Source organism: Dipodomys merriami, unplaced genomic scaffold, assembly GCF_024711535.1.
Source record: "Dipodomys merriami isolate MVZ:Mamm:240054 unplaced genomic scaffold, mDipMer1.0.p SCAF_823, whole genome shotgun sequence".
In the NCBI taxonomy this organism is placed as follows: domain Eukaryota; kingdom Metazoa; phylum Chordata; class Mammalia; order Rodentia; family Heteromyidae; genus Dipodomys; species Dipodomys merriami.
Genome location: NW_027206428.1, coordinates 225,055 through 240,165, shown reverse-complemented (window position 1 = coordinate 240,165; position 15,111 = coordinate 225,055). Strand labels below are relative to the sequence as shown.

At 50.3% G+C, this 15,111-nt stretch overlaps 1 protein-coding gene across 4 annotated transcripts in view; it reads left to right on the top strand.

Annotated features, from left to right (window-relative positions):
* Positions 1-15,111, top strand: part of Cemip (cell migration inducing hyaluronidase 1) — a 107,208-nt gene that overhangs the window by 979 nt on the left and 91,118 nt on the right. The window contains exons 1-2 of one of the 4 annotated variants that reach the window (XM_070011498.1): positions 290-1,417; positions 1,892-2,064. The exons of 2 other annotated variants lie outside the window; for them this stretch is intronic. The gene's annotated coding sequence lies outside the window, so the exon portion shown is untranslated. Of the gene's footprint in view, positions 1-289; positions 1,418-1,891; positions 2,065-15,111 lie in introns of those variants that run through there. One more of the 4 variants, XM_070011499.1, reaches the window with a different exon arrangement.

Below are 15,111 nucleotides of genomic sequence, written 5' to 3'. Positions count from 1 at the left end.
CGGCCCGGGGCGCCCCCTCCACCTCCACCCCGCGGCGCCCCCTCCACCTCCACCCCGCGGCCCGGGGCGCCCCCTCCACCTCCACCCCGCGGCGCCCCCTCCACCGCCACCCCGCGGCGCCCCCTCCACCTCCACCCCGCGGCCCGGGGCGCCCCCTCCACCGCCACCCCGCGGCGCCCCCTCCACCTCCACCCCGCGGCCCGGGGCGCCCTCGCAGGCGCGCCCACGGGCGGAGCCCGCGGCTCCGGTGCCCAGGCGCGGCGCCACCATGGACAGCTCCCCGGCGCTTCCTCCACGCCGGGCCTGGGCCCCGGGTCTCCAGGGGAGTCTGCGCCTTCCTCGCGGACCCGAGGAAGGGCACCGACAGTCGGCGGGGACCCCGGAGTCCTGTCTCGAGGCACCAGCCTCCGGCCCAAGATTGGGATTCACAGCCGGGCCCTGGCGGCCCCGCAGCTGATTCTGGCAGGACCGGCCGGGGTCGCCGGCGGCTCCCCGGGTTTTCTGTGGCGCCCCCGCCCCTGCAGAGCGGCTACGCGCGCAGCCTTGAGGCCTGAGGGAGAATTCAGACTTCCTTCCGAGTAGATCCCCGCCATAGGTTTTCTTTCACAAAACTTTAACAAAGATGGTGCTGGGAAGATACATCGATTTTAAATAACGCAACGGAGAAGAAGTCAAGGAGAATAAATTTACAAAGCACGTGCTGGGATGCTTTTGCAAACGTAGCTATGCTGTTTTCTGACCACAGTGGTTTTCTCCAAACGGCAACACACTCGTAAAGCAGCTGGGAAGGGTAGATGGCGGCTTGCTGGTTGGTTGGAAACGGACCTGTGGGGGTCAGGATGGGCACCAGATGACACATCTCCCTCCTACAGCAGAAACGCGCTGAGCAGGGTCTGTCTGTCACCACCTCCCACCCAGACGTACATGTCTTCCTTGAGTTAAGAATACGAAGAACGCTGGTGGGAGGCCACAGAGGGAAACGCAGACACCCGAGTCTTTTCCCTTTCCCTTTTTATTTTGAGATGGCATCTGCAACTTTGGGAAATGGAGTTAATGGTTTTCTCCTGTTTCCTTATCTGTAAGCTTGAGATGATTCATCTGCCCTGAGGGGTTGCTGCGGGAATTACTGATCACATATTAAATGTCTAATCCAGAGTGGAACAGAGAATGCTTCTGAACTGATACTGATAATCTGCACGTTTTAAAGACAGCTGTGTTTCTTGTGCATTGTTCATCGGCCCCCTACCCTCTTTGCTAGAGACACCATCTCCACTTTATTTTCACACTTGAGAATGTGTTGATGAAACTGCCCAAGGTGATCACGGCAACATGCTCTTAAAGCATCTTAAACAGAAGAACGTTTGTGTGAAGATCACCTCTTGCCTTCCCAGGAGTACCCCTTGGAGGAAAGATAAAAGTAAGTGTTTTCATCATACCACCACACCCTCTGCTTCAAATGGTGGAGTCTTCCTGATCCTTCTCTCAGGGGATCTTCTCGGGGTCACACTGTCTTTCTGGGGGTGAGGTTCTCTTGGGGTGTGGGTGCAGGGCCTGGTTTCTGGGATGCTTTCAGGATGCGGTGCCGTGGACGGTATAGGAGCAGACTCTGGTCTTAGAGCCTGCTGAATGCTCATTGCCACGAAGAAGCTGCTTGCTTGGGTGCAGGAGACTGACAAGACACTTGCTCACCATGTTCATTTCTGCATAGCAGAAGTTACGAGTATCTGTCACATTGCACGTTTAGATAATGGAGTTATAAAGTACCCAATCCTCCAGTTATATCACCTCCTCAAAGTGTGTGTGTGTGGTGGGTGGTGCTTGTGCACACTGCAATTTTCTACAGTTTTGCACTCTAGCACCCTTAGAATGTCCTTACTTTTCCCCTTACTAGATCAAAAGGAACAGTAGTTCCTCACTGCGAGGAGTGGAGCTAAGGACAGCCCGCAGATCCTGGAAGTCTCTGTCTCTGTGCGGTGGGAGATCCGGCCCTGGCTGATGCTGAAGTGAAGACCTCTGCTGGGCACCTATGTGAACTCCAGTTTCCAGCATACTTGAGGTTTCCTGGTAAGAGCTTACTGAATTACAGAGCATTCTTGGGGAATAGGACCAGCAAGGGGAGGAAGAGGCTTGAGTGGAAGGAAGGAGCTTTCATTGGCCCTGTGGCATCCTGTTCTGTCTGGTACCACAGTGTCTGGGTCCCCTAACAGACACATCAAATGGCAGGAGTGGCGTTCAGGACAAAGACCGGGGTGGGAGAGGGGACCTTGGCCATTCTCCGCAGGCTCCTTTGAAGAATGCCACTCAAGTGACCCCATTTCGTACTTTCTGTGTATTGGCAGAGCAGCGCCGTTTGACAGATTAAATGCATTTTGCATTTATAGCTGTAGTTCCTAAGAGAGATGCATGCATCCTGGTTAGCTTCCTGAAAGGGAACAACGTTACATTTGTGAGCAGAACCCACAAGGCCCCCTATCTCTGCAAAATCTGAGCTTTGTACCTTTGTCCTGGTGGCAGCAAACCCTCGGTTGTTTGATCTGGTCTGGCTGTGCATCAGCTGTCTTCTCCTGACTTTGGCTGGGGTGGTAGGAGACTAGAAGCGGCTGTAATACTAGGGCTACTTCTCACTGCTCAGCTGAGCATGAACCTGTTTTCCCAAGGCCTGGCATGTGGAAACGGCACATCTTCGTGGGTTGGTGGCCGTTATGGTGACGTCACTGATCTTGGCACCTCTGTCAGCATCTCCCCTGCGGCTGTCCACATTGGTGGCCCTCCCTTGTCCCACACTGAAGTAGCTTCCCAGTCCTTTCCTTTCCTTTCCTGCCCTGGTGCCAGGCTTTATTTCAGCTTGGGTCTTTGGAAGAGGGATCGTTTGTAGAGAAATGTCATCGGCTATACATTTTCTGCCAGTTCAGGTGCCAGGACACACAGGTGCACGCCCTGAGGGGGAGGGGCTCTGGGTCCTTCCTGACCCTTCGCTTCCCTCCCCTGGGCTCTGCCTGCCTCCAGAACCCCCAGTGCATTCTTCCCTTCCCAGCCCTTCCTGGCACAGACACCCACTCTGCACCAGCCCTTGGCAGCCTTGTTTCTTGCATTGGGACTCTCGTACAACGAGAGTCAACGGTACCATATTCTATGTGTACAACTTGGGTTTGAAGTACTTGGATGAGTCAATTACTTTTAAAACCTTATGCACTCTTTCTCAAAGCTGTTGACAGAGTTGAGCATTAGACATTTTCTGTCACACTGCCCACAGGCTGGTAGTTCTGCCACAGAGAATATTCACATGAGACTGCTGTCTCTCCTGATTTTAGACAGCCCACGAGGACAGAAGAGCTGTTGGCTGTGGCCCTCTCCTGATGCTGGCCCAAGCTTCCACAGCTGCGGGCCGTGCGACTGACGGCAATGAAGTGGCCCCGAGGAGAGGGCCCGGGCTTCCTTACTGTGGCTGTGCCGGTCAGAAAAGATGGTAGCCCTCAGAGGGTCCCTTAGCAGATACACTGAAAGTGATAGTCAGTAAAACTTTGCTTCTTGTCTGGACAGGCCTCTAGAGCTTGGGCAGACTTGCCTGGTTACTCTAGGCGTCCTCTTCTCTCCCTGGGGTTTGGTTAGGCCTCACTTCTTAGGCTTGACTTTGCAAGCGAACCACAGGGATGCTTGTTACTCGGCAGATCTTGGGGGAGGCCTGGGGTTCTGCAGGCCCAGCAAGCTCTGGGATGGAGCTCCCGGGCCTGAGCTCCTGTCAGGTGGTGAGGACCTCTGTCCTTGTAGACTTGCTGGGAACACAGCTCTCACTCATTTTGTGTTGTCAGTTAGGTCAATTTGTGATGTGCACGTGGGTGGACATCAGCTGGCCGATGCCACGAATGGCCATGAGGACCCTCAAATTCTTGGAGACAGTTATTGTTATCAGCAGACTAAATACTTGAACTTCTTTAACTTTTCCCAGTCATAATAAATGTTCCAAAGTCCTCTAGACTGTTATTTTTAAGTGCAATACCATTGTGCAAATAGTAATTTATCTCTGCCTGGCAGAGGCATTTGCATGCAATTTTGGTAGTATTAGGAGATCACTTGGGGATTTCATCTAATTCTTGTCCCAGACATTGAGAAAGCATGTTTACTTTTATTTATTTATTTTGAACTCTGGGCCTGGGCACTGCCCCTTAGCTCAAGGCTAGTGCTCTATCACTAGAGCCACTGTGCTACTTCCGGCTTTTTCTGCGTATGTGGTGCTGAGGAATGGAACCCAGAGCCTCATGCATGCAAGGCAAGCGCTCTACCACTGAGCCACCTTCCCAGCTCCACATGTGTACTTTTTTTAAATAGAACATTATGCTTTTAATGAGAGTACAAACCAAAGAAATAAACAAGGCTACAAAGGTGATATCATCTGCACATTTCATGAAATCACCACATGTATACTTTTAAAAACTTTTCTTGACTAAAAAGTGCCACAGCTATTTTCTTTGAAACCTGAACATGAAATGCAAAGCCCAGTTATCTCCCTCACAATCCTGTGGCATTTCTGGGAGGGTTAAACCGGCCATCACAAATGTGTTCCAGGGATCCACAGTGCAAGTGTCCTGCTGTGTTTGGTCACTGGTCACTACACTGGGGAGCTGAAAATGAAGGACATGTTTTTGATCATCTGTGTGGTGGGCCTGAGCTAGTTCCTGGGGATGCAGAGCTGAACACATGGATTTTTTTTTTATCTCAAGGAATCAGCAGTCCAGTGGGAACAGACATTGAAGTCAGCAGTTGCCCCGCAGTGTCACGGGCACCCAGACAGATGGATCATGGGGGGTGGTAGTGAGGAGACCTGGCAGGCAGAGGAGGCCTGACTCAGCCAGAGGAGACCCTGGAGCTTCACAGAGAACAGGGTGCGGTGACCCTGGAAGGATGAGCAGTTTTCAAGAACGTTTAGCTCAGTTAATGGTGGGATGTAAGAGTGAAGTTCAGTGCAGAGGACACAGGAAGAGGAGGCGCGGGTAGGCCCAGACCGCTCACCTCCTGCATGGCCTCAGCTGGGCAAAGCTCCTTACGTGGCTTAGATACCTCAGCTCCCTTACTTGCCCAGACCTGGGGTTACACTGTGCAAATAGCTGTGAGACTTTGGGACCTTTAGTCTCCTGGACCACGAAATACTTATTCCAACAGATCTGTCCAAATGTGAGTCGCAAACCTGGTTTAGAAGGTGGCTCTGCCTGGGGGGGGGCTGACATTAGTCCTGAGCCCTCAAGGGCCCCATGGGTTCCCAGGGGCAGAGCTGAAGCCTTTGTCCTGGGTCATTTCTCTTTGCGTAGATGGGCATCTTGTAAGTGCTTTCTTAGTTTTGTTATCGTCTGTTTTTCTAACATTCTGATGTGTTGGTGTTCTTTTGTGGCAGCAATTTTCAAATGAAGCCAGGGTTATCATTTATGTGCTGACCTTGCAAATAAGATGGTCTTGTGTGTGATAATCTAACAACTGTGTGGCACAAGGACCTGTCCACGCCCAGCAAACTCAAGGCCAGCTTGTCCTGGGCGTGGACATACAGAGCTTTGGGACTCATAAAAATAGGCCTTTTATTTTCAACCTTGTCAATCCATCTTAAATTATTAAGGCTTTTCAGATGCCATAACAGCTGGTAGGGGAAATGGTTTATTTCCAGGATATAAACACTGACACATTCTATCCAGAATCTTAAATCCTTTTCACTGATATAAAGTAGCCAAATATCAATGTAATGAACATCATCAGGAAAGGCTGGGAATTGGCAGGTGATTGGCAGCTCTGTGGGGGACATCTGCCTTCTGCCCAGGAGCCCTTGCCCTGGCCAGTATCACCCCTGTAATTGGAACACCCCCAGGCCTCAGGATTCCGCCTCTCCCTATTTTCTAGAGAGGTTTTCTGTGGGGCAGGACTTAGGTTGGCTGCTGTGTTGCCCTGACCTCTTGACACAGGTGGCCATAGACATGGATTTCCTAAGGCCCATAGAACCATGTGTGTATGGGAGCAGGAAGATGCCAGCCCTTTCTAAGGGCAATGATGACTGCAGGAGGAAGGGCACACAAGGTCACAGAGATGGTTCTGGGTGAGGCTTGGCCTTTGTCTGGCTCCAAGTGAAGTAGACAGCAGGCCTGCTTGCCCAGGCTGCCTGCCGGGAATCCTAAGTGCGGCTTGGTGCTCTTTGAGTCCCCTGAAGTCCCCACTCCAGTGTTCTCTTTCCAGTAAAGAGCAGGAGAAATGAGCCCCTCAGGAGGTGCACACAGGAGATGTGTTCCGATGAACCATTAAAGCCGTCTTTAACAAAAAACAAAAACCAGGAGCTGTGATCCAAAGGGGACCGCAGGCACTGAGTGATTCACTCCATGTGCATTTTCCAAGGGTTAGGGAGGAAAACCTCAAACATACTGGCTAAGTACTTTTCCTTTCCTTTCCTTTAATATCATGTTTATTTTCAGAGGAATTTAATCCATATGCTTCAGATCCACTTCTACATTACTCAGCAAGATGATCGTTTTCACCAACATTGCTAAGCCATGATTGAGTTCCCTCTTTCCCTTCCCTCCCACCTGTGTACAGCCAAGCCTGGCTCACAGCTCAGCAATTCTATGGTCTTTTATTAGACATAGGAAATATAGGTCCCAGAGGCAAAGGAAAAGTCACATTTATTTAGAATAAATTAAGGATACATAATAATAAATGGTTTCCAGTTTATTTAGAAACTTGTTATTTGGCTCATTGTAAATTGTTTTGCATAAACATTGCATGATTTTTAGGATGTTTCACTCTACTGTTATTTATATTGATGGCTAAGGTTTTCTGGTACCGTTTCCATTTTGTGCCCTGCCCACCTCACCTTCTCCTGATGTGGGTAAATGCTCCTTTCCTGGGCTTGCTGGGGACAGCACCCAGGTCCCTCGCACGGGCGCGGGCTCTGCCGTCACCGCCTACGCCCGGTTCCGCCCTGAAGCCGGGCGCACAGGCACCACGCTCCGCGGTTAGGGGCTGGGCTGCGGGAACGTGCGGCATCTTCACTCAGGGTCCGAAACTGCCTTCCCCTCTGCCTGCCTGCCTGCCTTTCCGGACAGGGGCGATCGTGTGTCCCGTGGGGGGAAATTTGGCATCTAGTGCTGGACTGTGGATGGCTACCTGCAACTCCCTGCGTCCATCAGCCTTCTCACTGTAGTTCCTGGTAGTGAGAGGGAAAGCAGTTCTTGGACTTGGGGACTTCCGTATTCCAGGAACTCTCCTTGCTCAAATCACCTTGGAAAGACGTGCAGGCCTGGTAGCCTTGGTGGTGGGTTAGGTTCACAGCTTCCAACAGGCCTGAGGGTACCTCTGACCACATAATTACGGGTGTGTATGTGCTAGATGGGCTTTCCAGGTGAAGGAGAAGGAGCTTAATCTGTTTGAGATTTTAAAACCATTGGGTAAAGCTGTTACAAGCAGTAACAGATCAACATCTTCTTGGGTTTTCTGAGAATAGCGTGTAGTGAAATGCATTTTTACTTTAGACTACCCTATATACAATTACTTTAAGTAAGAGGCTATCTTGATATACAAAAAAAGAGATGATGCTCCTATTGAATCTTGCTTCGTGAGCGTGAATGTAGCCTCTGCTTGACTGAGGGTGGCTGAGGACATCGCCTCAGAGGTCAAGGGGAGGGGAAGGGTGGAATGGACTTTGAGTGGTGTGGTGGCCAGTCTGGGAACATGGTGCAGAAGGTGTGAGGTGGCTCCTGGCCTTGTTCCAATGCAACCAGCTGCCCTGCCTTCATCCCAGGACAGGACCCCGGCATGTCTGCAGCAGACACGCCTTCACCGTCTGTTTTCCCTAAGGACTAGCACATGCAGGTTCTCAAATAGTCAAATGTATAGATGAATAAACCCTGACTCTGAGTTCCCAAACCCTACGTATGCATACTTGATCAGCAAAAAAAAAAGAAAAATGGTGCTGACTCTGTGCATTCTGTTCTGGGAAGAGACCAAAGCCAGAGCTGCCTTCTGAGAGGTCTGTGTCCTGTGTCTATTCCCATCACCACTGTTAATACCGTGTTTACTGAATGCTCATGAAGTTCATTGATGCAAAGAACAGTGCATGTGTCTCCTTCTTAATCCCTCTGACAAATTTGAGCAAAACAGCATCTCACTTTGCAGTAGAGAAGATCCAGCGAGGTTATACTGCTTCCCTGCGGTCACCTGGGTTGAGATGGTAGCGTTGGAACTAGGACCCAGGACTGCATAAATCCAAACCTCCATGCTTATTATTAATTACTAGGCTGCTTGATTCTTGAGTTAGAAAAAGTGTATTTAGAGGAGTGTTAAACTTTATAGTGAAGCAACTAAAGAGCAACTGCAACCCAACCCAACCCACTCGTAGTTAGAGTCACTGATTCTTTCCGGACCCAGGATTAAAGATGTCTCCAGCTCCTCTGCATACAGTGGAAAAGCTCACAGCTTAGTTGAGGAGGTCGGCAGACAGACTCCTGCAATCTGTGCTGTGAACAAAGCAGCGTGGAACTCTGAAGAGAGAGGATAAACAGCTCTGCGGGGAAGGCAAGGCATCCCGGGAGACGCGGGTTTGATCAGGTCATAAAGGAGAGCGTGACTTGCAGGGCACAGAAGAGGGGAAGACGTGGCAGTGTGGACTGAAACATAGAACTTGGGACACAGGTGTTTGACAAGGTCTAGGAGTTTCCTGTCGTTGGAAATGAGATCCCAAATGTTCTTGGGGCCAGGTGCAGATGGTCCTTCAGGGCCATCTTTAAGGTGTATGCGCCTTTAACCGGATGGTTTTGACAGAGGAAGTAGTTGTTCAGGAGGCAGAGGTTGGGCCATTGTTCCTGGTGGCTGGTGGTTTGGGTCAGGCCTTTGTCTCCCCTCACAAGGGCCGTGTTCTTTGAAGGAAGTGAGTTCCAGGATTCTAGCTTTCAGTGTGTGGCTGCTCAGGCTCAGCCACAACCCCAGGGCATTAAGGAAAGCTGCATTCCTTATGGATCACTGGCACTAGGGACATAGGGCACAGAAAGCCGCAGGGGAGGTTTTGAAACGGGAAACATCTTGGGCACCTCACAGCTCTGCCCACACAGTTCTGTTCCCTCTGCAGGGAGAGCTCCAGGCGTCTGAGAAAACTTGCCAGGCCATCATCCCAAGCCTCAGAGGCCCCATACCTTGTCCCCTGGTGCAGCCTCAGGATCAGGGTCAAGAGTGTTCCTCTTGTGGCCTCTGTTAGGTTTTTTATTTTTTCATATTCTTCATAAATTCTCAGGCACACTTGTAGCTCCCTTGCTCAACCTCCAGCAGAGGCAGAGGCAGAGGCGGGGAGGTAGAATAAAAGGATAGAATTTGCAAGTAAGGTCCACGTTTGGAAAGGAGGAAAGCACAGCTTTCAAAGATGCTGGTCCCTAAGTTTTGGATGAGATAACTTTTGGAATACGGTCAGGTCTGCAAATGATCATCTGTGCTTCCTCTCTTCTCAAATAAGACATTCGGGAGATCTCAGTAAACTAAACCCCTGTGCATAGATTGTACTTGATCTTAAAGCAATCAGGTGGCCAAAGAGGGAATTCTCCACGGTCCAGGTCTTTCACTCAGCAGAAACAGTGAGGTTCAGATTGCCAATGTCTCTAAGATGCTCTCAGTAAGGGAAGCAGACAACAGGAAGAAATGCTTCCTAAAGTGTCCCAAGAGGAGTCCTTAGTTTTGTTACCCATAAAGTGAAAATGGCTGCTACCACCCCCCAGTCAGACGTTCTCCTCTTACTGACACGAAATAGAGTTGGCTCTACAAACGCGTACGGGTTGATCACCCTTAAACCGAACACCCGGAGACTGAACTACTCCAGAAACCTAAAATAGTCTAAGAACCGACAAGGTACTCACAAAGGTTTAGATTATGGAGCATTACAAATTTAGGGGTTTCAGATTAGAGCTGTTCAGCCAGAGTCTATGCAAATATTCCAAAATCTGGAGAACTCCAAAATTTAACAGCCTTGGTCATTTCATATAAGGGACATTTTGCCTGTGGACACAACCATATGATTCTTCCCAGCCAGAGCTTTTCTCTTTACCTGCCTGCCTCCTTTGCTCATTCATGCACTCTTCATTCTTTAGCAATGTAATAATAAAGCCAGAACATTCCAGAGGCTGCTAAGCTCTGGAGGTGCAGCAGTGGACAAGGAGCTGAACTTAGCCTTTGTGGCCATGACAGAAGAGCAGCACTGTACAACAGACACACAGTAGGGGCCTCCTATGGAATTCCAAGTTTTCTAGCAGCCCCAGGAGATAAAAATGAGTGCCAGGTGCTGGTGGCTTAACCATGTAATCCTAGCTACTCAGGAGGCTGAGATCTGAGGATCAAGACCAGCCCAGGCAGGAAAGTCCACGAGACTCTTATCTCCAATTAACCACCAGAAAACCAGAAGGGGCACCATGGCTCAAAGTGGTAGAGCGCTATCCTTGAGCAACAGCACCCAGACCCTGAGTTCAAGCCCTAGGTCCAAAAAAAAAAAGAAAAGAACCAAGTGAAATTAATTTTAATAATATGCCTCATTTTAACCTAGTACTTTTCAAACATTGCCACTTGAACAGGTGATCAGTATAAAAAATGTCAAGATAGTTTGCTCTGTTGTCCTAATAGGACTTCAAAATCAGCATATATTTTCTATTTAGATAGCACAACTCAGTTTGGATTGGCGTGCTTCAGTGCTTAGTAGCTACAGATGGTTAATGAGGCAGTGGAGACAAATAGGAAGAAATAGTGACACATGGGCAGTAAGACCAAGCATGGCTGGGGTATAGAGTGCTCGCTTAACCTGCACAAGGCCCTCTGATTCCCAGAACCGCACAAACAAGGAAAAGATTCCAGGCGCTGTCAGTGCTGAGAAGCAAAGTACCAGGAAGGAGACGACAGGGTTTCTGGGGGATGAGGGAGGTGAAGGAGGTAGAGGGGACGCTAGCCATTCCCACTATGGTCTTCCCAACGCCCTGCAGGTGCTCAGTGCCAAAGCAAGGGGTGGCCTAGGACCCCTCCCCCTCCCTCAGCCTGTGTTCAGAGAACGCGCTGACACACTGAGGAAGACTCTGAGAAAGCAGCACTTAGAGCCACCAGGATGGAGAGTCACGGCAAGAGTGTTCCTGGGGAGAGGGGAGGTCCTGAGCCCAGAGGCCAGGCTGGCTGGGTGTGGCTCCTGAGCGGAGGGCAGGCCCAAACCCCATTCAGGTGAGGGGCAGCCCAGCGTGTGCAGGGAGCGCGTGCACTCCCTCAAGCCCCAGTCTGGACTGAGGCCTTGGCTCCTTAAAGGAAGAGGGCAGGCAGGGCCTGCTCTTGGGCAGGAGAGCCTCTTGCTAACGCTGCCAAGCCCTGCTGTGGACACTGCTTTCTGCATCCTGCATGGTGAGTTCCATTTCTCTTTCATCTCCCTGTTACAAAGGAGGAAGTGGAGGGCGTGCAGCGTCCTCTGGGTGTTGGTGCTGAGCAGCAGAGGCGCCTTGGGTTGGGTTCCGAGGAGGCTGGAGCGGGGCAAGGGGGGCCGGGAGGGATGAGGACGATGCCAGCGGCGTTGAAGCGGACGCCCTGAGTGGGTGCCGAGCCCAATGGGGGAGAGTTCCTGAGAGACGCCAGCTGGGAGCTGAGCACCTGGGTGACAGGAAGATTGGGGAGGCCGGGGTGTTATACACACAGGAAACCTGGGGACATTAGGAAGATTGGGGAGGCTGGGACGTTATACACACAGGAAACCTGGAGAGCGTCGGCCCTGGCTAAGAAAATCAATAACCTTGTAACAGTATGGAATTTTTAGTTATCTCTGAGGGTAACTAGAAAAGTAGAGCTGATTGGCGATTTATTGTCACAGTGATACAGTTTGTACCAGAAAATACCTTCATAAGGAAGTGCGTTTCTTCCACATCAAACTTTGAGAGCAACATTGACATAGAACTTAGCAAGGATTTAAAACGTGGGTTTGGATGGACTCTTGTTGATCTCGCTTTGTAAGAGGAGAGGGCTGTGGTGAGCTTTGAGGTCACTAATGTACATCCTTGGTGGGTCCGGAGAGCTCTGAGAACCTGAAACCCAAGATGTGCATAAAAGGAGACTGCCAGGAAATGGACAAGCCGAGGACGGTGCTCTGTATCCCTCTGAGGTGATGAGCCACCCACGCGTCCATCAGTCTGACTGGTTTACAAAAAAAAGCTAGAGCAGTTTCAAAGCTTGAGGCCCTGTCGGGAAAATCAATGAAACCGTTGCGTAATCCTTTTCTCAGCAGGCACGAGCCAACCATTCTGTACCACACGTGCAGGCCGTGAAGTCCACAAGGAAGCCACGTCGTGATCTGGGGCGGTGGTGCGGGCAGGGGCTCCTTTATTCTTGGAAGTATTTAGTCCTAGTTGAATCCACTTGGTCTTAAAAGGTTCTTATTTGTCTTGTTTAACCTTATTGGCCTGTGGCTCGAAGAGAGCACTTTGAAGAAAGATCAGGTAGCGGGGCATGCTGCAGTGGCCACCGGCAGACGGGAGCTCTGCACTCAGGAGGTTTTCATACCTGGGCAGAACAGAGCCTCTACTAGCCAGCACGCAGTCCCCAGAGTGTCAGGCCACTCTGGACAGAAAACCGGCCCTGTGGCCGCTCATCCCCAGAGGTGTGAGGCCCCGAGTGCCGTGCTGGCCGGCCTCACCGAGAAAGCAATGTCGGGAGCTGGCGAGAGCCAGAGGGACTTTGTTCCCATCTTTCTACTCCTGAAGACAACACACGAACTAAATTCATGTATACTTGGAAAGTCAGAAGGAAAACAATCTGCTCCATCACCGAAGACAGCCATGGTAAGAATTTTGCTGAGTAATGTTCTGCTGTTGTTACTGTGTGACTTTGCACATTAGCACTTTAAAGTTATTTCAGGTCATCAGATGGCTTCCTAAATTTTACTATTAAAAACTAATATTAAAATTTTACTATACTTTTAACTAATTTTGGTGGTAAAAGTCATAATCTAATATTTTCTTATTTTTACTATAGCAAAGATAGTAATTTGGTAGCGTAATTTTTGTTGTAGAAATTTTATTAAATCTGTTCTCAATTTTAGCTACTTTGCATAAAAAGATTCCTGGAAATGGAACTAGTGGGTGGAAAATATATGGATATTTTTTATTCTTTGTATGGCCTCCATGCTAAACTGCCACTAAATATGTATAGCACTGCTCTTTTCACCAGTGTTGAATATTTTTAGATATTTAAAAATCATTTTAGGTGAAAACTCATAGCTTATAATTTGTATTTCTTGATTACTGCTGGATTGGATGCTGTGCCTGTGTGTCGCCTGCTAGTTACTTTTGTCTCCTTTTGGAATTGTCACTTCATGCAGTGCTTATGACTAAGATGTTCTTATTTTTTCTAGAATATTTGTATACTCTGTCCTATTTCCCTCCTGTTATTTTCCCCTCTTGTTCTCTTTTATTAGCATGCATTGCTAGTCTGCTGGTGGTCTGTAGGTTGGTTTTTAAGCGATTGGTTCCGTCTGGAATTTCTTTTGGTTCACGGTGCAAGGAGAGACTCTAACCCCAGTGTCCCTTCAATTTACTAATCTGTTATCTAAGCACAATTTCATTGAACAATTTTTTCTTTATCCATTGATTGTGCTGACTGGAAGAGAGTATTTGATATTGTTACCAGAGTGGAAGGTGATAAGGATCTGATGGCTAGAATAGCAGGAATTCAGCCAGACACTTGATCTGATCAGCTGAGCCAACTTCAGGACTGCTCTCCGGGAGCAGGCCCAGTTAAAGCTCTGAGGCCCCGCAGAGCTGAAGGTTTAGCCAAGTGCGGATTAGGTGGTGGCGTGCTGGGCCGCCGCCTGCCAAATCCAGCAGCCGGTGTGCAGAGCCCGGAGCTGAGCAGGCCGCCGGGAGGAGCCTGTCCGCCTTCCTGTCCAAGAGTCCAGGCCTGACTCCCACTTGCAGCCCCAACTAGGGAAGCCGTACATTCTGACCCTTGTGTCTGTCTCCTTGTTCACAACTGGGGTGAGGAAATGTGTTCACTGCTAGTCTGGGAAAGGTTATGGAATCCCTCCATTCCCCGGCTGTTGGAGATCACAGGAGTTGGGTGGGGTGGCTTGTGAGCCCACACCGGAGGTGCCTGGAGTGAAAGTTATGTTCTGTTTACCAAGCCCTGGCGCTAACCACAGGAGCTGACAGGTGGAGGCCTTTCCCCTTTGTTGATGAATGAATGAAGGGATTTCGGGGCCTGAGGCCTTTCCGGGCCTCTGCAGCTGTGTTGCTTTGCCTTGGGGAATGGCTGGCAGTTCACTCCAGCTGGGGCCTGGGAAAGCTTTGACATTTGTATCATCTTACCTTGGTACGTTGTCCTTATTCTGGCTTCACCCGTCACCGTGCCGAAGACATGGGTAGGGAGACGGAGGTACCATGGTGGCCCGTGCGCCATCCCCACCGCCGATGCAATTGTTGCACTTGATATGTTGATAAGTTTCACCTAACACAGCCAGAGTCCTGCTGCTGCCATCCTAGGCTGGGCCTATCATTTGTATCATCATCTGAGTCCTCAGCTGGACTCCTTGAGATGCGCTGGAGTTAAACGGGAGGCCCAGGGTGAGAGTGGCCGTGCCCAAGAGGGTGGGAGTCCCGGGGGAGGGGCGCAGGCACAGAATCTCGGAGTCCAAAAGCAGCCCACAGTCCATTTCCCTGCTCCCGTACCTCTGCTTCAGTGGGCCATGGGTTCCTGGCCCGATGGGGCTCCATCCTTGCCCCCGGTGTCAACAAAGCAGCCCCCGGGGATTCGCCCACACACCCAGATGTTGGCGGGCATGGCTGCAGCACAGCAATCCGGGATGGTCTCATCATCTGTACAGCCATGGCGGTGGGGCCTGGGCTGGCTGGAGAGCTGGATCACTTTCCTGCACTTCTGGGTCAGGTCCTACTGCTCTTCTCTGATCTTTAAATGAATGAATCTATGGCTTCCCTTGTCCTGGAAGGGCCCTGGCATGGTCACATGACTGTCCTCCAATACGGCCAGGGTGGCTTCAGCCTCTGAGATCCTGTGTCTCGCCCTGGTTGCTCAGTCCAAACCTAGGACAGATCTAGAGACAGTGGGTATAAAGCAGGGTTTCCATCCCAGGAG